Source organism: Mastomys coucha, unplaced genomic scaffold, assembly GCF_008632895.1.
Source record: "Mastomys coucha isolate ucsf_1 unplaced genomic scaffold, UCSF_Mcou_1 pScaffold14, whole genome shotgun sequence".
Lineage (NCBI taxonomy): Eukaryota > Metazoa > Chordata > Mammalia > Rodentia > Muridae > Mastomys > Mastomys coucha.
This window is the reverse complement of record NW_022196896.1, coordinates 90,848,252-90,871,896: the sequence shown is the minus strand read 5'-3', so window position 1 is coordinate 90,871,896 and position 23,645 is coordinate 90,848,252. Positions and strand designations below refer to the sequence as shown.

Below are 23,645 nucleotides of genomic sequence, written 5' to 3'. Positions count from 1 at the left end.
CCATTTAATGTACCATTAAGTCTAGTTAAGATAAACATGTTCTGCCAAACAGATGGGTTTTGACTCCCATGTAAAAGTTGTCCTCTGAGCTGCACTTCAAGAACCTAGCACATGCTTGTCCCCTGAACACATTCTGTGAATGGTTTTACTTTTATATTTTACTTTTACTTTTACTATTTTGGAAAAGTGTCATTATTAGAACACTTCTCTTATTAGTGATAGCATTCTTCTTTGAGTAGATCTCAGGCCATACAGTTTTTACCATAGACCTGGAGTTCACATCAAGATACTCTGTTGTCTCATATTTTTTTTTTATTAAATGTTTTCTTTATTTACAATATCTCCTTTCCCAGGTTCCCCTCAAAAAAAAAAAAAAACAACTAAAACAGCCTCCCCCCACTCACCACCCTACCCACTCCTGCTTACTGGCCCTGGCATTCCCCTATGGGCATAGGACCATCACAGGGCCAAGGGCCTCTCTTCCCATTAATGACCAACTTGGCCATCCTCTGGTATACATATGCTGCTGGAGCCATTAGTCCCACCATGTGTACTCTTTGGTTGGTGTTTTAGTCCGTGGGAGCTCTGAGGGTACTAGTTAGTTCATATTGTTGTTCGTCCTAAGGGGCTGCAGACCCTTCAGATCCTTGGGTCCTTTCTCTAGCTCCTTCATTGGGGATCCTGTACTCAGTCCAATGGATGGCTGTGAGCCTCTACTTCTGTATTAGTCGGGTACTGTCAGAGCCTCTCAGGTGACAGCTGTATCAGGCTCCTGTCATCCAGTACTTGCTGGCATCCACAATAGTGTCTAGATTTGATAATCGAATATGGGAAGGATTCCCAGGTGGAGCAGTCTCTGGATTGTCCTTCCTTTAGTCTCTGCTCCATAGTTAGTCTCTACAACTCCTTCCATGGGTATTTTGTTACCCCTTTTAAGAAGGAACACTTTGGTCTTCCTTCTTCTTGAGTTTCTTATGGTTTGTGGTTTGTTCCTTGTGTATTCCTGATCTTCTGGGCTAATATTCACTTATCAGAGAATGCATACCATGTGTGTTCTTTTGTGATTAGGTTACCTCACTCAGGATGATATTCTCCAGGTCCATCCATTTCCCCAAGAATTTCATAAATTCATTGTTTTTAATAGCTGAGTAGTACTCCATTGTGTAGATGTACATTTTCTGTATCCATTCCTCTGTTGAGGGACATCTAGGTTGTTTCCAGGTTCTGGGTATTATAAATAAGGCTGCTATGAACATAGTGGAACATGTGTCCTTATTACATGTTGGAGCATCTTCTGGGTATATGCCCAGGAGTGGTAGAGCTGGGTCCTCTGGTAGTACTATGTCCAATTTCCTGAGGAACCGCCAAACTGGCTTCCAGAGTGGTTGTACCAGCTTACAGTCCCACTAGTAATAAAGTGTTTTCTCATATTTTTAACAGATGAGTGTTGTAGTAAATATTTTAAAATCCCAGCCCAGGGCTTCTACCCTGCCTTTGATTATTGAGTTCCCAGATGAAAGACACACTCACAGCCTTTATACTTACAATAAGCCCTAAACAGCACAGTATCTGGCAGCTGCCTACCCTCCATGCTGTTAGACTCTACTTTCCTGGGGATAACCCCTAGTTATTACTTACTATTTACTATGTTCCATCTGGGCTGCTCTTAACTCCAATTGGGCAGCTCTCAGGGTCACGCTTTCTTGACCCTTGACCCATGGCAGCTTCTCCTTTCTCTCCTGCATGTTCTTTGTTGTCCTCCTTTCCCCTCAAACTCTTGAAACCTAAACTCCACCTATGTCTCTTCTGCTCAGTTCTTGGCTGTAGGCATCTTTATTCAGCAATTAGAATTAACTTGGGGGCAGGGTCACAGGGGCTATATGCAGACTCCAAGTCTTTGGGGGCTCACACTTAGCATTACAATAGACAGTAAAAGACAAAACCTCAACAGATGAGTTTAAACGCTTTTTTATATAATCTGACAAACTTTTAAAATGGGAACATTTTTCTAGTTTTGGTGAGATAATTAGATGCATAAGAAATAGTCTTGAGCATCCTTGGGTGACCAAGGCATAGGCAAAGATAATGTCACAGCTGTTTGAAGAATCATTCCTGACGTACTGCTGGTGATAGATTGGGCCTTAACACCAAGAAAACTTAAACCTAAGATTAAAAATTATCAAGAAAGTAGTCCTTTCAACTTACTGGACAAAGGCCCCAAACCAGCCTTTTCAGGTTTTAGATAACACTGAAAGGAGCCTTTGTAGATGACAAACTTTCCTACAGCAACAGAAACCACTTCTGTGCTTATAGTTAAAGAGCCTCTGCTGGGAGTGCGTCCCGAATTGCAGTATGGATGTGGAGTCTTGCTTGTATCTACTTGTGGAAGATAAATGCCTAATTATCCCTGTCCCTTTAGGGACAAGTCAGGAAGGAACTTAAACACAAGGCGTTTCCTCCTATTTTCAATTCGGCCTGGTTGTACAGGAAATGAACAAATAGTGGTTCTCGAATATAACATTGTCCTTCTCTGTGCTGAAACACTGCAAAACCGTACAGGAATTCCGTTTATTCCGGGAGTTGAGATTTTTAAAGACAAATATGAAACTTGTATTTTCATTCTCTGCAGAATAAACAGCTTTGCTCACATCCATTCTTTCTCCGTGGCCCTCTGTGAACCATGTGAAATGTTTTTATTTCCATACCTTTTGTTGGAGAGGACCTTTGTCCTGCCGTTGAAATGCTCATGTATATCTTCAAGGAAGGCTGTACATAAAGCGTCCACTCCACATTAAAGGTTTTCCTTCCTTGAGTTTCTATATTTTTCTGTAATTGAGAAGGATAAAACAAGATGCAATGGTACACACCTGAAATATCACAATTGCTACTATAATCAAGAATGGAGTAAAAATTACTCAGTAGTTCACTAGATAAAATATGAACGTGTTTCTTGAAAAGAAAGGGATGTATTTGTACCTCTAATCACAGAGATGCAGACATAAACACATAGAAAGAGAAAAAACTAGACAGACACACAGACACACAGACACATCAGCACAGATATCAGTACCCACAATTTCCAGCCAATGTAAGAATTACTAACAAGACAGTTGAAGTTGTCCTCTTGACTACAAATAATTTTTTAAATTTATTTATTTGGCTATAAATAATTTTTTAATAATGGAAATGAAACAAAAAGTAATGAAACCTTAAATTGCTTTATTTTTTAAAAAAAGGTGCCCTAAAGGTGGAATGTATGTAATTCAAGATTTTTTTAAAATTCAAATTAACACAGGATGTGTTCCTATCAGTTTTTTTCAAATCAATACATGAGTTTAATAAAGATACTAAGCAATTTCAGTGTGACTTTTAAATTAAAAAAATGGCTTGTTTAGGAAAACTAGACAAGATTTAAAACTAACTTTTGAGAAGAGAGTGCATCAAGACAAGTTCTCCCTAGTATCAAGAAATATAAGAGCTGCAGTAATTAAAGCGTAGTGCAGCCAGACGATGACTAGGACAGAGGACATAGCTGATAGGTGAATCATTCTGACTCACTTATCACAGTCATATACAAACCTTTAGTAAATGATAATGAGATACAAACACATTTTCAATAAATGATACTGTTTAGAGAGAAGCACTTCGCTTAATAATAAAAATATTCTAAGTAGAATGTCTATGTATATTATATAATACATCTCTATAGTCACACGTGTGTACATGCGCGTGCACACGCACGTTTGTGTGTGTGCATGTGTGTGTGTGTGTGTGTGTGTGTGTGTGTGTGTGATAGTGGGGATTAAACCCAGGGCTTTGCACATGCCAGGCAAGAGCTTTATTATTGAGCTACATATCCAGCTCAAGTGCTAAACCTTTATGTTGTAGCTTCTTTCCCGAAAAAGCGCATTCCTCCATGTCTTAGCTAGGGTTACTATTGCTATGACGAAACACTATGAACAAAAGCAAATTGGAGAGGAAAGGGTTTATGTGGCTTACAGTTTCCTATCATCAAAGGAAGTCAGGACAGGAACTCAAATGGCAGGAACCTGAGGCAGGAACTGAGGCAGGGCCCAAGAAGGACTGCTGCTTACTGTCCTGCTCTACATGGTTTACTCAGCCCTTATATATGTATGTATGTGATGTATATAATGTATGTATGTGTATATGTGTGTGTATATATGTGTATATACATACATATATATGTATATACATATATAGAGATAGAATCCAGGACCACCACCCCACCAGCCCAGAGATGGTACCACCTACAATGGGCTAGGCCCTCCCCCCATCAATCATCTATTAAGAAAATGCCTTATAGCTGGATCTTATGGTGGGATTATGTCAGTTAAGAGTCCCTCTTTTCAAATAACTCTGGATTGTGTGTCAAGTTGACATAAGACCAGGCAGCACACTCCTCATCCTTAGGCTCCACATGCATTCTAGATACAATATAATAATAAATAGCATATAAAAAAGGACAAATAAGACTGATGTAGTTGGATTCAAAAAGCAGAAATGTAAATACTGCGGTGTCATGTAAGCAAACAAGATTGGCCCAGGGCTGCATGCTGGCCTCATTTCTGGGTCCATGGCTTTACTCCCTTGGGTTATCCAATGCTGACAGTGTTTTCCATACCCTGGAGAGCCTTGAGGGTCAGTGTGAGAGTTGAGACTCTTGTTGGTTGGAGACTGAAAGAGCTGGCTAACTCATTACTTAAGCCATGGATTTGTTAGAAGCTGTGTATGGTGGAAAGTCAAGTTAGAGGCACATCCTGATGTAATGAAAGGTTCTGCAATGTCTATAGTATCAGGGTAAGTGTTATGGTTTGAATATGCTTGGCCCAGAGAGTGGCACTATTGGGAATTGTGGCATTGTTGGAGGTGTATGTCACTGTGGGTGTGGGCTTTAAGACTATCCTAGCTACCTGGAAGTCAGTCTTCCATTAGCAGCCTTCAGATGAAGATGTAGAACTCTCAGGTCCTCCTGCACCATGCCTGCCTGGATGCTGCCATGTTCTTGCCTTGACGATAATGGACTGAACCTCTGAACCTGTAAGCTAGCCACAATTAAATGTCCTTATAAGAGTTGCCTTGGTCATGCTGTCTATTCACAGCAGTAAAATCCTAACTAGAGAGTAAGAGTACCAAAATACTACTGTCTCCCTCCTCACATAGGGATTTCTAGTTGCCATGTAGAAGCAAAAGTAGTATTAGCAGGTATGAGGTAGTGAGGAATGAGAGTGGAAAAAAGTAAAAGACTGAAGCTCTTCCCACTCCATATCAACTTCTGCAAAAGTCATGTCCCCACACTGTACTAAGAGCCATAAAATGAGGTGAATTATAAGCCCTCCTTCCCCATTTGGAACATGATTTCGCTGTAGATAAAATCAGTTTTGTACAACTGTTAGTAAATAATTGAAAATAGGAACTGGAGAGATGGCTCAGCAGAAAAGAACACTTAATGCTCTTCCAGGAGTCCAAGGTTGTATTCCAAGAACTCAAATGTTGCCCAACAACTATCTGTAACTCCACTCCCAATGGTCTGGTACCCTCTTTTGCCTCTATGGACACCAGGTGTCACACAGACATACATGGGTCGAAACACATAAAGTAAAAATATTTCTTTAAAAAGAGTTGAAAATTAGTTCATATTGTTGTTCGTCCTAAGGGGCTGCAAATCCCTCAGCTCCATTGGTCCTTTCTCTAACTCCTTCACTGGGGACCCTGTACTCAGTTTGATGGATGGCTGTGAGCCTCTACATCTATGTTAGTCAGATGCTGTCAGAGCCTCTCAGGAGATAGCTATATTTAGGCTGGCTTGCCCTTCCTTCAGTCCCTGCTCCATAGTTAATTTCTGCAACTCCTTCCGTGGGTATTTGGTTCCCCCTTTTAAGAAGGAATGAAATGTCCACCTTTTGGTCTTCCTTCTTCTTGAGTTCCTTGTGGAATGTGGGTTGTTCTTCCTGTATTCCAAACTTCTGGGCTAATAATAACTAGTACTCTCAGAGCTCCCAGGGTCTCAACCACCAACCAAAGACTGCACGTGGAGGGGCCTGATTGTTCAGGCAGCACCAGCTTAGCAGTTATTGGATCTAAACAAACTAGAGTGAGACACAGAGCGTAGGTACAAGGATGGTACATGATAATGAGGAAGGAAATCATACTTACTCGTAAATTTGTATGTAGTTAACAGCATTCCAACATACATAAGGCGAAAGCCTATTGGAAAGCCCTACTGGGGAATGTTTAGCACTTTCATCAGGAACTAGTAAATCCAAGGACCAAAACCTTGGGAGGATATAGGACGTTAAGGGAATATAATTAGCAAAATAGATAGAATAGGGATATAGAGAATCCCCACCTCAGGTTGGCCATGGTAGCTCACATGTCTAATCCTAGCATTTGGGAGACAGAAACAAGGAGATCTCTGTGTGTTTGAGGCCAGGCTGGTCTAGGTAGCAAGTTCCAGGTCAGCAAGACCCTATTTTTTTTTTTTTTTACAAAACAAACAAAACAATAACAAAAACAGACCCATAACCTTCAAGGTTACAAGGTCTCAACAAATTTTAAAAGTTTATCATGCCATTGGATATATTATATATTTTTATTTTCTATTGTAATTTATTTCCTATTCTTATTCTGTTACATTTCTGAAAGCTTCATGATTTAGGGTTTCTGTTGCTGTGATGAAACACTATGACCCAAAAGCAAGTTGGGGAGGAAATGGTTTATTTGTCATATACTCCCATATTACTGTTCATTATCAAGAAAGTCAGGATAGGAACTTGAACAGGCCAGGAGCCTAGAGGCAGGAGCTGATGCAGAGACCACGGAGGGGTACTACTTACTGGTTTGCTCCTCATGGCTTGATCAGCCTGCTTCCTTAAAGAACCCAGGACCATCAGCCCAGAAATGGAAGCACTCATAACAGGCTGGGCCCAACTCCACTGATCACTAATTAAGAAAATGCCTTACATGCAGATCTTATAGAGGCACTTTCTCAATCAAGTTTCCCTCCTCTCAGATAACTCATAACTTGCATCAAGTTGACTTGAAGCTATCCAGCACACACATTATTTAATAGAGCTACGTAACCAAACTGCACAGTGTTTAGTAGAGTCATGTAACTAAACCACAGTGGATTACAACAACTGTGTGATATCTCTCAAGGTTTTGAACCATCTAGTTAATCCTTACTGAGGTGACTCACATAGTTGAGTCAGATGACAAAGACAGCTGAGGGACAGTCACATGAAGGCTCTTTCACGAAAGGTGTCTAGAATAGCCAGCATGGGAAGGGGCAGCTGTTTCTCTAGGCACCTCTCTTGAGCAGCTTGAGTACAGTCATAACATGGTGGCTTCAGGGAAGGTAGATGTAACTGTGACTCGAGGCTTCATGGGATTACCGGAGGAAGATCTTAGACCTGGGCCCAGAAGCTGTCACTTCTGGTGTATTCTGTTGAGAGACCTGCTCAGACTGAAGGGAGGGCAGAGGCTCAGCCTCTCACTAGGTGCAGTGTTGGAAAACAGTTTTCATCTGCCAAAGGACAGAAGACTGAATGGAGAATCCATGTGGCCCCACTGACAGGTTGCTACTGGAAGAATTCATCTGAGTATACATACCCCATAAGTGGGACTGTTTATGACAGTCCCACTTATGACATGAAGGCACTCTCATCAAGGAGTGAATGGATGCCAGGGAAGAAAAAACAAAAGCAGAAATGGAAACAAAAACACAAAGGAAAACAAAACCAATATACCCTGCCTCAGATATTCAGTTTCAACACTGAATCTTTTTTTTTTTTTTTTGGTACAAAATGAGAGTAGAATCTTCATAGGCATGCACACGCCTCCCTCATTTTCTTCACACAGAACATGTATTTTCCAGGCCCCTCCATTGATCCCAACAACAGGTATTTCCTGTGGCAGTGCTTGGCAGGCCTTGGGTCAGCGGCCAGATGGAGAGTCCCGCATAGCTGTCCCCACCCCACACTGTTCGCGGACTAGTCAGGAAAGGGCTGTCCATCAGCATCGTTTCCAGCTCCTCACACCTCACGTGATCTGCTACTGACTGTGTGTGATTGAAGGACATCAAAGCTATCTGGACAGTTCTGCTGCTCCTTCCCTCCCTCCGCGTGCTGTCTCCTCCAAGGCAGGACAGTTCAGGAGGCAAACTCTAGGCGCTCACACACACTTGCCCACAAAGAAGAAGATGCCAGGCAAACATCATCCAAATGAAGCCTGTAACAATGTTCTTTACTACCTCACCAAGATCTATGCATTAGACGAAGTAGGAATTAAAGATGCTAAAGTTCCCTCCTACCATCTTTATTTACCTTTCTACCCCAGTAGGAGGAAATACCTTTCTGTGGTGTCTCCTGCTTCCAACCCCTGGCATTTCATTTGGATGTGCTCTTTCTCTTTGGCTATGCAGAATGTCAAATAAAGGCAACTGGCCAGATAGTAAAGTACACCCTGGGTGGGCCTCATTCCATCATAGTCTCATCTCGGGTGTCCTGTGTATACTGTCACACAGCTCCATGTGGGGCATCACAGCACTAGTCTCCTTACCCTGTGCATGCCATCAGAGCGTTGCCCTGGTATAGGTTTCCAGGCCTTCCTGAGAAAAAGACTGTTTCCCTGGTTTGTTTCTTATTTTTAAATGACAGATGGTTAAGAAATATCTTCTTCACTCTTATAATTATTTCCCCCAGTATTTCTCCATCAAACAGCAATTACTCTGAGGCATACTCTTGTAAGTAGTTATTTTCTAACTCCTGAAGAGAATAATCACAGTGAATGTATTCATCTTATGCACTCCATGGCTTTTCTCGAACTTCTACTGAATATAATTTGTACCCCAGTAACTCACATTGACACTTGAAACATGCTCTGTAGTTAGGTTTTTTTAAAAAAGTGGACCATGTTTTCTTTTTTTAAATTTTATTTATTTAAACAGTTATTTATTTTATGTATATGAGTACACACTGTAGCTGTATAGATAGTTGTGAGCCTTCATCTGATTGTTGGGAATTGACTATTAGGACCTCTGCTCGCTCCAGTAGACCCTGCTTGCTCAGGCCCTGCTTACTCCAGCCCAAAGATTTATTTCTTATTATAAATAAGTACACTGTAGCTGTCTTCAGACGCACTAGAAGTAGGTGTCAGATCTCATTACGGGTGGTTTGAGCCACCATGTGGTTGCTGGGGCTTGAACTCACGACCTTTGGAAGAGTAGTTGGTGCTCTTACCCACTGAGCCATCTCGCCAGCCCAGACCACATTTTCTGATAAAGTATTCATTGGTTTCATAGAGAATAGTTTTCCCAGACTCTCCCACAAAGTATACCTTCAAAAAAAAATAGAAATGTCACTATCATATGGCAGACATTTTCTGAGAAATGGAGTAAGGGAAAAACAAAAACAAAAAATCTTTATCTTTGGTTTAAATTACCAAACATTTCTGCCATGCTAAACAATTTATAGAACATGCAAATTATCTGCCTTGTAGAGAAATAAAATCCCTTCTGAATTTATTTTTCAATGCTAGCAATATTGAAAACAAGTTAATTTACATTACACCCAAAAAACCTCCTCTTAAGATAGATTTAGTAATCAAGTATTAACTCCTGGAAAAGTATCAGAAAGAAAGAGTTACCAAGTCCACAGAGGAATTGTCACCTGTTTAAACTTTGAAGTAGTATCTTGGGCATTTGTAAATTATAATATTAAATGTCCAGCAACATTATTTCATCAGAGATCATCCATGATTAGTTTAGAAAAAAAAATCCCTGGCCTTTTTAGTTCAGTGATGACCACATTGCATAGATAATCCTTAAAGCCAGCGCAAGGGTTTTGCATCAAGATTTGTGGTGTGCTGAGGGCAGGGTGTACCTGACAGTCTGTCATTAAGATTTTCTTTCTGACTTTACTCTTGGTCTTTTGTGCTCCTATAACAAAGTGTCTCACACTAAATAATTTGTGAGGGGGAATAAAAGCTTATTTTCTGGCCTGGAGAAACAACTCAGCAGTTAAGAGTACTAACTGCTCTTCCAGAGGACTAAGGTTTGGTTCCCAGCACCCACAAAACAACAACTATGTGTAACGTACAGTTCAGGGAATCCCATCTGTGCTTGATTCTGGCTTAAGTAGGTGCTGCACTCAAGTGGTACACATACATACGTAGGAAAAACACCCATCCATCCATACATGGACAGTTTGGATGGCACCAAGTTTCTGTTTCCAGGGTAGGATTGTGAATGGCACCACCTCTGGAGAAGAAAAACACTGACCACTGGCAGAGAGGTGGAGTGCGAAAGAAAGAGCTCTTGCCAAGTTGGATTGAAGGATCTGACTCTGCCACAGTTCCATCCTCAGGATCTAATTACCCTGGGAGACCACCTCTGAATGCTATCACTTTGGCAGCTGTTTCAAATCATGGATCTGGGAAGGGATACAAGCATGCAAACTATGGTAGGCCCCCAGCTCCTAGCTTCTTAGTCTTCTTACCCTCTTCCAGAAGTTAAATGTTGATGCAGTTGTATAAAGGAAAGCGTTTGCTACCATAGGGCAGCAAGGTCTCTAAACACAGAAGTTTGAAAGCATCTTGCCAGCAGCACGCTTCTAGGGAGCAATCGTACAGTTCCCGGACACCATGCTGGAAAGAGGGTAAAAACACTGCAGAGGTTATGGATCCCAGAGGGTAAAGACACTGCAGAGGTTATGGATCCCAGAGGGTAAAGACACTACAGAGGTCATGGATCCTGGAGGGTAAAGACACTGCAGAGGTCATGGATCCTGGAGGGTAAAGACACTGCAGAGGTCATGGATCCTGGAGGTGTGAAGACACTGCAGAGGTCATGGATCGTGGAGGGTAAAGACACTGCAGAGGTCATGGATCCTGGAGGGTTAAGACACTGCAGAGGTCATGGATCCCGGAGGTGTCAACACCAGGACCCCTCCGTGGTTCTCAACCTGTGTGTCTGTGACCCCTTTGGGGATCAAATGATCTTTTACAGGGGTCACAGATATCTTGCATATCAGATATTTATTTTACATCTCATAACAGTAGCAAAATTACAGTTATGAAATAGCAGGGACATAGTTGTATGGTTGCAGGGTCACCACAACATGAGGAACTGTATTAAAGGGTCACAGCACTAGCCAAGTTGAGAACCGACATGAGAGTCTGATTATTTAGGGAAAATGCAGTCTTGAATATAGATGATAGTATTAAAGGAAATAAATGCTACTGTTTAAAAAAGAAAGAAAGAAAAGGGAAAGTACAGAAGAAAATGAAGAGAGACAAGAAAGGCAGAGTTATGCAAATCAACAGTTACAAGCCAGTTAACGTGAATTCTGACAGCAAGGCCTTTGTCTCCAGTTGCCTCTAGTGCAAGGTCAGTAACAGCCAAGCTGGCCAGTGCTCAGACCTCCCCAGCTAGGCATGTCTATGATGATTATACACCTCAGAGGTAATGATAGTGGTTCCCAGCCACTCCTGCATTCCTCGAGGCTGCCATACCTCAGTCCTGTTTTCCTCTGAGCCTGCCCCATCCTTGCCAGCCCTCTAGCTGGTCTGCAGCTATTCTTCTGCCCCGTGAAACACGTCCTGCAGAGGTGCTGTTTCATGTGCCAGTGATCGCCTGCCCCTGGAATCCCTGCAGAGGAATGTCCTAGAGCCTTCATGAAAAACTCGTTCACATTTGTGTTTGTGCTCCTCTCCTGCTCTGGCCTTGAGCCCCATTCTCCTCTCCTGCTCATGCTTCTCTGGGGCAATGAGGATCGAGGTTTCCTAACAGTCGCCCTACTTACACCCCCACAAAGAGTCCCTGATGGGCTGTTCTCCCCCACCACATGTCTGGACACAGGGCAGAGCCTTTATCAGCCAGAACGATGGATTGCCCCGAGGACTTTTCCTCTAGAAAGCCATCTCATGCCGTGTTCCGTAACTCTTAACCTCAAACAGATTTGGATTTTTCCCTCCTCCGCACTTCACCCTCTTGGCTAGTCTATAAACTCCCTGAAGTCAGAGCCAGTACAATTAATTTTCAAACCCTGTAGTTTAGCATGGGGATTGCCAGAGTTAAATACTTTTTGAAGGGAGTAGTGTGTGATGACTCACTCTGTAACCCCAACCACTAGAGAGGCTGAGGCAGGAGACCTGTCTCTGAGTTGGAGGGCAGACTAGGATGCATAATGAGTCCGAGGCCAGTCTGGACTACAGGGTGAGACCCTGTCTCAAAAAATCCCAGAAGGAACAAAGACATCAGAAATTCTGAAGGAAGTAAGGCAGTTTGGAGGATGGGGGTCAAACGAGAGCTGTAGGAGACAGGACTGGGTTTCTCTTCCCTTTGGGCTTCAGCCAGCTGTATGGAAACCTCATCTAACCCCCTGTCTTCACTCCAAAGTTCAATATCCTTTCCTCCTCTACTCCCACCCAAGGGCCCACAGGGGACCTTGAACGCAAGGACTGCACTGATGCTCCAGTGTAGTCTGCCAACTGAATCAGACCTTGGGTTACCGTGGAGACACATGAAAGCCCCCAGATGTGCTGGCACGCCAGCCTCTACACTCAGCATCCTTTCCCAATGTCTTCACTGCCAGAGTGCTCTGGTGACCATATCATGACACCTTGAGGTCGGAGCCTTTGCAGATTTCCAGTGGATGTGGTCTGTTGCTGAAATAATTACAGTCATGTGTCTCTTAATGATGAGGATCTGTTCTAAGAAATGCATCCGTAGGCAGTTTTGTGGAGGAACGTCATAGAGGATTCTCACAGGCCTGATGGAAAGAATCAGCCGCTCAGACAGGCAATAGACACTGGGTGGTCTTCCTGTTAACCAAGAAAATGCTTGTTTTAGTCTAGAAGCAGTATACACTAAGAACAGTAAACAAACTAGTGAATGATTCCGTAAGAGAGTCATCTGTTATCAAGTATTTTGTATCATGACTAATGGGATGTTGGTCCAGAGTAGCACCACAGACGTGTGGAAACATGTTATGCCTCAAATGTCACTAAGTGATAGGAAATTTTCAGCTCTATTATAGTCTAATAGTCATTACACCCTCATTTATACCATTTGTCATTGAAACATCATTATACCATGCATGGGCATATTTATCAGCCCTCAGCTGAGCTGTGTATTGACCTGGAGGTTTTTAGAGCAGGAAGATGACTTAGTGTCTGTGTAATCTAATCCCATCATTTTGTAGATCTGGAGAGCTGACAGCTTGACAGCTACTGTGTGTAGAACAGTAACTAGACTAGAATACAGTGCTTGGTAGAGAGAAAAGATTTTTCTCTGACTTTTAACAGTCTGCTTTTTTCCCTTCTGAATATAAGAATAACACAAGCTCCTTGCTGAGAAAATGAAAAACTAAATAAAACCAGAAATTAAAACAGTACCCATGGCTGAGAAAGATGCCCCTGAGGATAAGCATTTAAAGTGCAAGCATGAGGACCCGAGTTAGGTTCTCCAGCATCCCCACAAAGTGACTAGACCCAGCCACATATCCACGCTGGCCACACATACATTCCTGTAACCCCAGTGGCATGGGGAGTGAAGACAGGAGAATGTCTGGGGCTTGACATTTGCCAGCCTAGCTCCAAGTTCAGTGAGAGACCCTGCCTCACAGGAAGAGGGGAGAGAGTCTTAAAAAGAGGCATCTAATGTCCTCCTCTGACCTCTGAATGTGTCCTCTCATGCACATGTGCTTAAATTTATACACATACACTTTTGGTATTTTTGGTTTTTTGTTTTGGGTTTTTGTTTGTTTGTTTGTTTTGAGACAATCTCTCTACATAGCCCTGCCTGATCTAGAACTCACTATGTAGACCAGGCTGGCCTTGAACTCTTAGAGATCCACCTGCCTCCTGATAAAGGTGTGAGCCACTACGTCTGGCACATACACAGTTTTTAAGTTAAAAAAGTGAAAATTCAATTATAAAATAAAACTTTATTATCCCATCACTGCTGACATGTTGATTTTGGCGGTTGCTTTTTGCTGTTCGTACAAATATATGAAATGTATGTGATTGAGCCATTGGATTGGTATTTTAAGTACCCATTACAGGTTGCCAAATTATTTTGTAGCTTTATTCTAATTTAAACTCATTAGCATCATTGAGTGAGAATGATTATCATAGTATCTTTATATTCTTGCAAAACTGGATTATATTAAATGCAATTGAAAGAATAAAGAAGTGTTAGATACAATAGAGCCTCAAGTAAAAATTAAAGCAGAGATGGAGGCAACATCTCTTGCAATCCAGTTTTTTGTCTATTTCCCAAGTTCTCAAAGGGAAAACCCACAGCAAAATATGCTGAGCACAGAGTATATGGCAAAGCTCTCAGATCCCATAAATACGTATGTGTTCTTTAGAACCACTGCTCATTTGGAGGGGTACACTCTATAAACAGAATCCAAAGAACACCAAATGTTGAAGCTAACCTTATAAAACAGTTAATTCTTAGTTCACTGACTGCCCTTCTAAGGCTTGCCTGTCTTAGTCACTCTTCTATTGCTATGCAGACACCCTATGACCAGGGCCACACTTATGAAAGAAAGCATGTAACTGGGGCTTGCTTACCCTTTTCTTAGAGGGTTCGTCCAGGATCATCATGGTGGGAAGCAGACAAGCAGAGCACTGGAGTGCAGTAGCTGAGAACTTTACATCCTGATCCACAGGCCGCAGGCAGAGGGACACGGGACCTGGTGTGGGCTTTTGAAACCTCAAGGCCCACCACCAGCGACACCTCTCTTCCAACAAGGCCATACCTCCTGATCCTTCTCAAACAGTTTCACTCACTGGTGATGAAGCACTCAAACGTATGAGCCTACTGGGCCATTCTCACTCAAACCACCACAGCTCCCCCGCCCTGAGGTTTGTGTTGCTTTTGTTACCTTGTGTCTAAAAAAGTTTAAGGAAATATTAAGATGGATTAAATATCTGGTGTGAATTATACACGGTAATATTGTGATTATACTGTTGCAAGGGAAGGAAAATCACATTAATGGGATGTTGGTGGAGACATAGAGTCCGCAGCCCTCAGTTAGTAGGTTTCTCTTCCCAAGTGAAGGGGTGGTATGGTCAGTTTGTGATATCAGCATGAAAGGCTAGCTTTGCTATCTCTAGATAACTGAGGGATAGCCCTGGGAGAAATGGAGTAAGAGTGGAGTGGAAATCCCCAGGTTGTATTTCGTAAACATCAGGACGCGTGGGAACAAGTATAAAATTGTGTTAGATAGCGATGCTGTCAGTGGCGGTGCTGTTTGAGAAGTGAACTCCTTCAATGGCATTTGCCTGTCTCTGACAGTTACTTGTCAGCAGTCAATACTGCTGTTGTTCTGAAGCCTCTGTGTTAAAATATACATAAAAACTGTAATAATGGCAGAGTGGAAATCAAACTCTCCTGACATTCAAGGCCTTAGATAGCAGGTCACTCAGCAGCCTTTGAAGCCTGATCTCTCCTCTAGGCAAAGCTTTGCTCCAGGGAAACTAGGTGTACAGCATTCCTCCCTGTGGCCACATGAGGTGCATCTCAGTGAGCTGCGGATTAGGACAAATGTGGGATGGCCTGTATTCACCACTACAGCTTCTTTAAAAGAATCTTCACCAGCCCACTGTGGTACATCAAGTCAATGCAGACTGCACGCATCCTCTCCCACTGAGGGGAATGGGATACACAGGCAAGCAACAAAGTCAGGGACAGGCCCCATTCTAGTTGTTGGGGGATCCACATGAAATCCAAACTGCACATCTCCTACCTATGTGCGAGAAGCCTAGGTCCAGCCCGTGTATGCTCTTTAGCTGGTGGTTCAGTCTCTGGGAGCCCCCAAGAGTCCAGGTTAGTTGACCCTGTTAGTCTTGGGAAGTCCCTATTCTCTCTGGATCCCTCGGTCCTCTCCCCAACTCTTCCATAGGACTCCCTGAGCCTCATCCAATGTTTGGCTGTGGGTCTCTGCTGTGGCTGTTTAGTCAGTTGCTTTGTAGAGCCTCTCAGAGGACAGTGATACTAGGCCCCTTTCTGCAAAGTATAACAGAGTATTGTTAATAGTGTCAGGGACTGGGTTTTGTTCATGGGATAGGTCTTAAGTTGGGCCAGTCATTGGTTGGCCATTTCCTCAGTCTCTGCTCCATCTTTGTCCCTATACTTATAGGTATGTGTGTGTGTATGTGGGAGCTTCCCCTTACCAGAGAAGAAAGGGTGGGGGAAGGGCTATGTGGAGGAGGGACTGGGAGGAGTGGGGGCTGCAACCAGGATGTAAAGTGAATAAAAATATAAATTAATGGAGAACCCTGGCCCCTAAAAGTATTTTCCCTGTACTGAAAATCTCTTGTAATCCCTAGTTGGTCTCTCCCACCTACCTACCACCTACCCTTGGCAGCCATAGACCGTTTTGCTGTCTTCATAGATTTCCCTTTTCTGGTATGCCAAGTAGTAGAAAGTTACACAGCACACATTCTTTTTAGATTGGCTCTCTCACTCCCCAACCTCCTGCTCTGTGTGTTATGCATGTGTACATGTTTGTGAGTGTACATGTGTACATGTAGATGTGAGTGTGGATGTGGGTTCATATGGAGGCCAGAGGTTGAGGTTAGGTGTCTTCCTTTACCATGCTCCTCCTTAGCTTGAGGCAGGGTTCCTCATTGTTTAGAGCTTACCAGTTTAGCAAGACTCACCTAGTGTGCTCCAAAGATCCTGTCTCCACTTCCTTAGCACTAGGATAACAGGCTCAGACCAACATGCCTAAAGAGCTTTTTACACGGGTGCTGGAGATCTGAATTCAGATTCTCACACTTGGGCAGCAAACACTCACCAACTGAACTGTCTCCCAACTCAGGTTGGCTTCTTGCTCCCAGTAATAATATGAGGATATTTTTCCAAGGCTTCTAAAAATTTAGTTCTGAATAATATTCCACTGTCTGGTTATAGTACAGTTTATTGATTCACCCCCTGAAGATTGATTCCAAGTTTTGACGATTATGAGCAATGCTGTGGGGTTTTGTGTAAACATATGCTTTTAGATCTTATGGACAAATTCCGGGGTATATAATCATGGGATCATGTGATGAGTGTGTATGGATTTTGACATGTCATCACATTGTCTCCTGAGATGACTGTCTTGTCATTTTAGACCCTCAGCAGAAGAGCTACTTTGCTCCTCTGTCAGCATTTGCTATTGTTGTTGTTCAGAATCCCAAACACATCAGTAATGCTATCTTACTGCTGTTTTAATTCATATTTACTAGTGTCTTATGATGCAGAACAAACTTTATGTGGTTACATATTTTCTTTGATGAGGAATCTGTCAAAGCCTTTGGCCTATTTTTCTGCTGGTGTGTTTGTTTTCTTACTATTTTGTTTCTTAGCTCCATGTAATGTGCAGCGTCCCGCCTCAGCAAATTAAAGAGTTATCCTTATGTTCTCCAGAATAATCACTTGTCAGGTGTGGGCTTTGAAAATGTTTTCTGGAGCTGAGATGCAGCTGCAGCTTAGTGGTAGAACATTTCAGAGGCCCTGGGTTCGATACCCAGCACTGCAGGAAAGGCGAATACTTTCCCCCAGTCTGCCTTCTCATTGTTTTCACATAACACATTGTTAATGCATGCCCACTGTTTCTTGTAGATTGTCTTTTTGGTGTTTGTATAAATATTACCACCACATTCAAGGTCACCTAGCTTGTCTTGTGTCATCTCTAGGAGATTTATAGTGTTATGTTTTAAATTTTGATATATGAATCATTTTGAGTGAATTTTTGGTGAAAGACATAAGGCCTGTGTCTAGGTTTATTTTCCTTTTGGAGGGGATGAGGTTATCTAGTTGTACCACCACTTGTGGAAAATGGCCTCTTTTCCCTTCTCCATTAAATTGTCTTTGTTCATTTATCAAAATCCTTGAGGGCTGGAGAAATGGAGCAGCCAGTAAGGTACTTGCCTTGTGGGCATAAGGACCTGCTTTTGATTCCCAGAACCCACATAATGTCAGGTCAAGCCTGGTGTCATACTTGTGGGGTGGTGGAGACAGGAGGATCCTTGGGGCTTGCTGCCCAGACAGTGCAGCCTAAATGACAAGCTTCAGGTCTGTGGAGACCTGCCTCAAAGGAAGTGGGCAGTTTTCCTGGGAATAACATCAGATACTATTCTCGGCGTCCACATGTATACACACACACACACACACACACACACACACACACACACACACACACACATACACACCACACTTTTAAGCAGACTCATAAATAACAGTTGACTATATTTTTTATCTATTATTTCTGGCCCATTGACCTAATTTTCTAGTCTGGCACTTGGACCGTGCTGCCTTGATTACTGCAGCTTTACAGTAAGTCATGAAGTCAGGTAATGACAGCCCTCTAGTGTTTCTCCCTCAATACCATGTTGTCATTCAAGTCCATCTGCTTCTCCATGGGCATCAGTCTAGGATGTCTGTTATACCACAAAGTAACTTTCTAGACTTTGATTGGGGTCACATTGAATCCACAGATCAAGTTGTGAGGAAATGACATACTGACCAATTTGTGTCTACCTCTCTACGAACATAGAACACCTCTCCATTTATCTGATTCCTCTTTAAACCTTAATTTGTAAAGTTAATGCATATATTTTATCATAACATTCAATTCAGTTGATGAGAGTTTTTGACAGTGGAAGCTTGGCTTTAGACAATATGGATGTCAGAGTCTCCCAGCTTGTTCCTGCACTTCTTCACTGTGTATTTGTTGTAGAGGAATGACCATCTCGGCAGGGATGGCTCACACGTAGGCATGGTGGCTGTGTGAGTTCCTGTTACCAGTAGAACTTAACAAAGTAACAAGTGTCACTTCTGGGCTAGTATTCAGGGATGGCCCTGTGGTCCCACACCCTCCAGGACAGGAGCTCGAGAGAGGAGCTCCAGCAGCACAAGCAGCTCATGCATGGAACTTGCTGTCTGACTGAGAACGCCTGCGAAGGCAGGAGTCGCTCCACTCAAGTGAGTGAAGTAAGTGCCTGTTGGGTTAAACCCTAAACCCAACATTCTCTTTCTTAGTGCACTAGAGCCCTGTCCGTGACTAATACAACGCGGTGTCCTTTAATGCTCCTGCCATTTCATAGAACGGGGATCAAGATGCATGTATTAAATTCAAATGGATATTTGGTGACAGTAAAGTAGCTTTACTGATGAAACATAGTTTGAGATATCTGATAACACCAAAATACTCTTTCTGCCTTGTTTTCAAAGAGTATCTCGGAAGGACAACCCCCCCCCCCCAAGTAATCTGCTTTATGAAGTACTAAAGTCATTTACTTTGTAAGTGCTTGTGTACTTAGACTTTAAAATCAGTTGTCACTTCATTCTTGGCAAAGAAAAAATAAGATGTTTTGCAAATTGGCAGTCATACTGGCAAATGTAGATGCCAATCTTTCTTCTGGCTATATAAGGCAGATGGTGTAACTGTGAGCAATGACGGCAGGATGGAGGGAACTCCTTTTTGATTGTCAGACTTCCAGACGAGGCATAATTAGTAAACAGGGGCCCTTGGCCAACTAGCACTCGCATACACACGCCAATGAGTTGTTCTTTGTAAACCGATAGTGTTTTCATCACTGGTATTAGTTCTGAGGTTGAGCTAGGGTCAAAAGGAGAGCAGTGCATTAGCCCTAAAGTATCCTCAGCCAAAACAAGGCTGAGGCTTCAGTCCTTCAGTCCCAGCTTTGGAATAATTCAGTATGGTGGGATATTGTGTTAGAATACCAGGATCTAGGGCTGGAGAGGTGGCTTCATGGTTAGGAGTGCTTGCTTCCATTGCAGAGGATATTTTGGTGCCCAGCAGGATGAGAAGTGTCAACCACAAAACCTGGTTCTTTTAAAAAATGTCTGTTCTGGTTATGGAACCAAGGACCTCATGCTTACAACCAAAGCACTCTACCAAGCAGCCATTGTCTCCTCAGCCCCTGAGCCCATACTTCTTGGTAGTAACCATGCTGCCTTAGTTTCTTTTCCTTTTGCTGTGTTAAAATGCTCTGATAAAAACAACTTATGGGAGGGAGAAGAGGCTTATTTTAGGTTACACTTTCAAGTAGAGTGTATCATGGAGGAGAGTCAAGACAGTAGAAGTCTGAGGTGTTCAATGAGAAGAGAGCAACGAATGCCTGTTACTACTGCTCTGGCCTCTCTCTTTGCTCACACAGTCTAGGATCTCCAGTCTAAGGCATGGTCCTGCTCACAGTTAAGATGGATCTTCCCACAACAACCAACATAATCAAGCATGCTCAGAGCCTCATCCCTCTGGTAACTCTGGATTCTGCCAGGATGACAGTAGCAACAGTCACATAGCCCAGTGATGACTTGTACTATTTTGGAAACTTACTAATGAATATTAAAACCAAGTTAATGTATTGAACCACAGCACACTTTCAGATATCAGAATATATTATAGCAGCAATATATAAGTTGGTAAATATCAATTCATGAGTCTTCCATTAATGTTTAAATTGCTCTTATAATACTAAGTTGCTCTAAACAAGGCAAAGTAAAATACTTCTTAGTGTGGGTTAAAAAATTGAAACACATTAATTTGACAAATATTTTTCTGGTTATTATTGAATTTATAATTTAACCATATTGTTAGGATTTCTTAGAAAGTAAAGCAAAAGATCAAGTTTTTAGTAGTTAGTATTGTTCCTTAAGGTAAAATGAAGACATAGAGATAATTTCTCTTTGAAAGCATAGGCAAAACATTATCATAAAATTATTTTACAGTGGAAACTTTGAAATCTGTTTCCTAAACCACAAGGATAATGAGCTTGACATATATTTGCCTGATTATTAGCTTTAAAGACTCGATCCCTTGCTTTCTCCCTCCTTTTTTTCTCCTGGAGATTGAATTCAGAGCCTCATGCAGCTAGGCAAGCACTTTCTCAATGAATTACATCTAAGTCCAAGGCTTACTCTTGAAAAACAGTTTTAGTGAAGTAAAATGAACATACTATAAAATTCACCCAGAGGAAGGATACATTGGTTCTTAGTATGTTCACAGAATTATACAACTATCCTCTGAAAAAGAAATCCCATGCTCAAGAGCCAATAGTCCCTCATTCTCTGCCCTTCTCGAGCCCACCCAACCAGCTCTTTTTTCTGTCTCTAGAGGTTTATCTATTCTGCACACTTACACAAAGATACCACTATCTGATGTCTACAGGTGTACATACTCGCCTGCAGTATTTTGAGAGTTCACTAAGCATGCTGTTTTCAAGGTTAATCCATATTGTAACATCTGTCAGGACTTCTTTCCCTTCTGTGGATAAGTAATTATTTCATCATATGATTCATCTAGTTGTTCATCTATCAGCCTTTGAGGATGTTGTCTACTGTGCTCGTGCCTCCTAGAATCATCTTGGGAAAACGTAGTATAAGAAATGTTGGCATACCTTCCACTGCCTTTTGTCTGGTGTGTTTGGTTTTGTTTCTCCCTAAAACAAATATGTTCATTCTGTTCTCTCTTCGCACATGCTGGACTGAACTGTGACTCTTCCCTGATTACTCAAGGCTATTAGCATGACTATATTTTATCGACAGTTTCATTAAACACATCCTCCCATTCATTCTCTTAATGTGAATATTTTTAAAGATTTATTTATTTGTTTTATGTATATGAGTACACTGTAGCTATCTTCAGACACATCAAAAAAGGGCATCAGATCCTATTACAGGTGGTTGGGAACCACCATGTGGTTGCTGGGAATTGAACTCAGAACCTTTGGAAGAACAGTCAGTGCTCTTAACCACTGAGACATCTCTCCAGCCCCCAATGTGAATATTTTCTAGAGTCTGTCACAATATAACTTATGATGGCTACATGGTGATTTATAACTGCAAAGGAAACATTAATTTTGATCACCTGGTTGATTCCTGCTTTTCTGTATTATAAATAACACTGTAGTAACTGTTAATACATTCTGAGAGACCACAAAGCCTGTTTATTTTTGTCTTTTTTCGTTTTGTTTTGTTTGGTTGGGTTTTTTGAGACAGGGTTTCACTGCACGTGGCCTTGTACATAGCCTTGGCTGTGCTAGAACTAGCTTTATAAACCAGGCTGGCCTCAAACTTAAAAAGATCTGCCTACCTCTGCCTCCAGAGTACTGGGATTAAGGCATGAACCACCACTGCCACCCAGCTGATTTTGCCTTCCTGTTATATTGTGTTGCATTAGTATCTAGTAGAGTTTGTCTCACAAGAGGCACAATATGTACAAAATGAATGTATTTGACAAAGAAGCTTTTAAGTATTTAAGTCTTTATAAATTTATGAAAAATCCCCAAAGGACAAACTGATGAAGATTGGTTTTGAACCCTCGCTCAGTATTCTCAAATAACCAAAATGTTTTGTTAATTTCCATCCTTACTGGATATACATGGGAATTCCTGGCCATTTCCTCAACCAAGTACCTATTTGTTTAAATATATGGATGGAATTGGTTGTTGAAGAATGTGGTGTTTTTGCAGCTTAAATGTTCAACATCCCCTGTAGAACAAATGTGTTGAACTATTTGAGTTTTTCCACCATGTTTCTTTCTTGCCCCACAGAGCGTGTCAGTGTGGGAAGGAGAGAGTCTGGGGGCTGCAGCCTGGTGCTGGTGAGGAGTAAAAGGGATGTTTTATGATCTTCCCAATCCGCTGGCCTCTCTGAAGAAGCATCTTACAGGGCGGCTTAGTCTCGCAGTGCAGAACTGTACCCCACCATTAGAGTTTGCTTGATAGTGATCCAATTGAGTATCCATTATACAAATATAAACATGCAAGATCTTTGAGTAAAGGAAATGTGTACAAAATAATGTAAATACTTAAATTTAAATGGTTATATGACTTCACCTGGAGAGATGGGAACAATAGAAGGGCCTTGATGACAGACCAGAGAAAGTCTGGCTTAGTGAACTAATGGGTTTATTGGGGTTACCTTTAGAACCATATGGGAGGAATTGTTTACAAGGCATGAATGACTTAAAGTCAGCCCAGCATGAGTAGTGATGCCAGGGAAGTTGCATCCCTGCAGATCCTTGTAGAACTTGCAGGGAAACAAGCCAGCCCAAGTCTGCTCTCCCCAGCAACTATTAACAGTGCTAGGGAGGGGGCCCTTTGAGTCTTGTAACTCTTATATTTTTCCTGGGCCTTGTAAGTGGTATTACTTCCTGAATCTAACAAGTCAGGAAGGAACATTTCAAGTTGGAGGAAACAGTTATACAAACTCATAAAACAAAACTCATAAAAATAGGAAGACACAAGCCTGGTGTGGAAGTTTCATACCTTTAACCCCACCACTCAGGAAGTAGAGGCAGGTAAATATGAGTTCTAGGGCAGCCAGGGCTGCATAGCGAGACCCTGTCTCAAAAACAAAATTAATTTACCAAAAAGATACAAATAGGATCTATCAGGGAATTTATTTACAGAAAAACTTACAGCCAAGTTTTTCTTAGCAGTACTTTTCACCAAAGAAAGAAGGAAAGTTCTCTACTAGATTTTAGTTGAAAAGTTTTGAGGATGGGGATATGAGGTCAGAGCCAGGGAACACCAGAAGCCACCCTGAAAAAGCTTGCTGCACTGGAAATGTCAAGGCCCTTTGGAGACAACTTTGGACCCTA

General features: G+C 42.0%; 1 protein-coding gene and 1 pseudogene across 1 annotated transcript in view; both read left to right on the top strand.

Annotated features, from left to right (window-relative positions):
- Mettl21a (methyltransferase like 21A) overlaps positions 1 to 23,645 on the top strand; it is an 83,727-nt gene that overhangs the window by 28,339 nt on the left and 31,743 nt on the right. The gene's annotated exons all lie outside the window — the stretch shown is intronic.
- Positions 1 to 23,645, top strand: part of LOC116088517 — a 57,889-nt pseudogene that overhangs the window by 28,331 nt on the left and 5,913 nt on the right.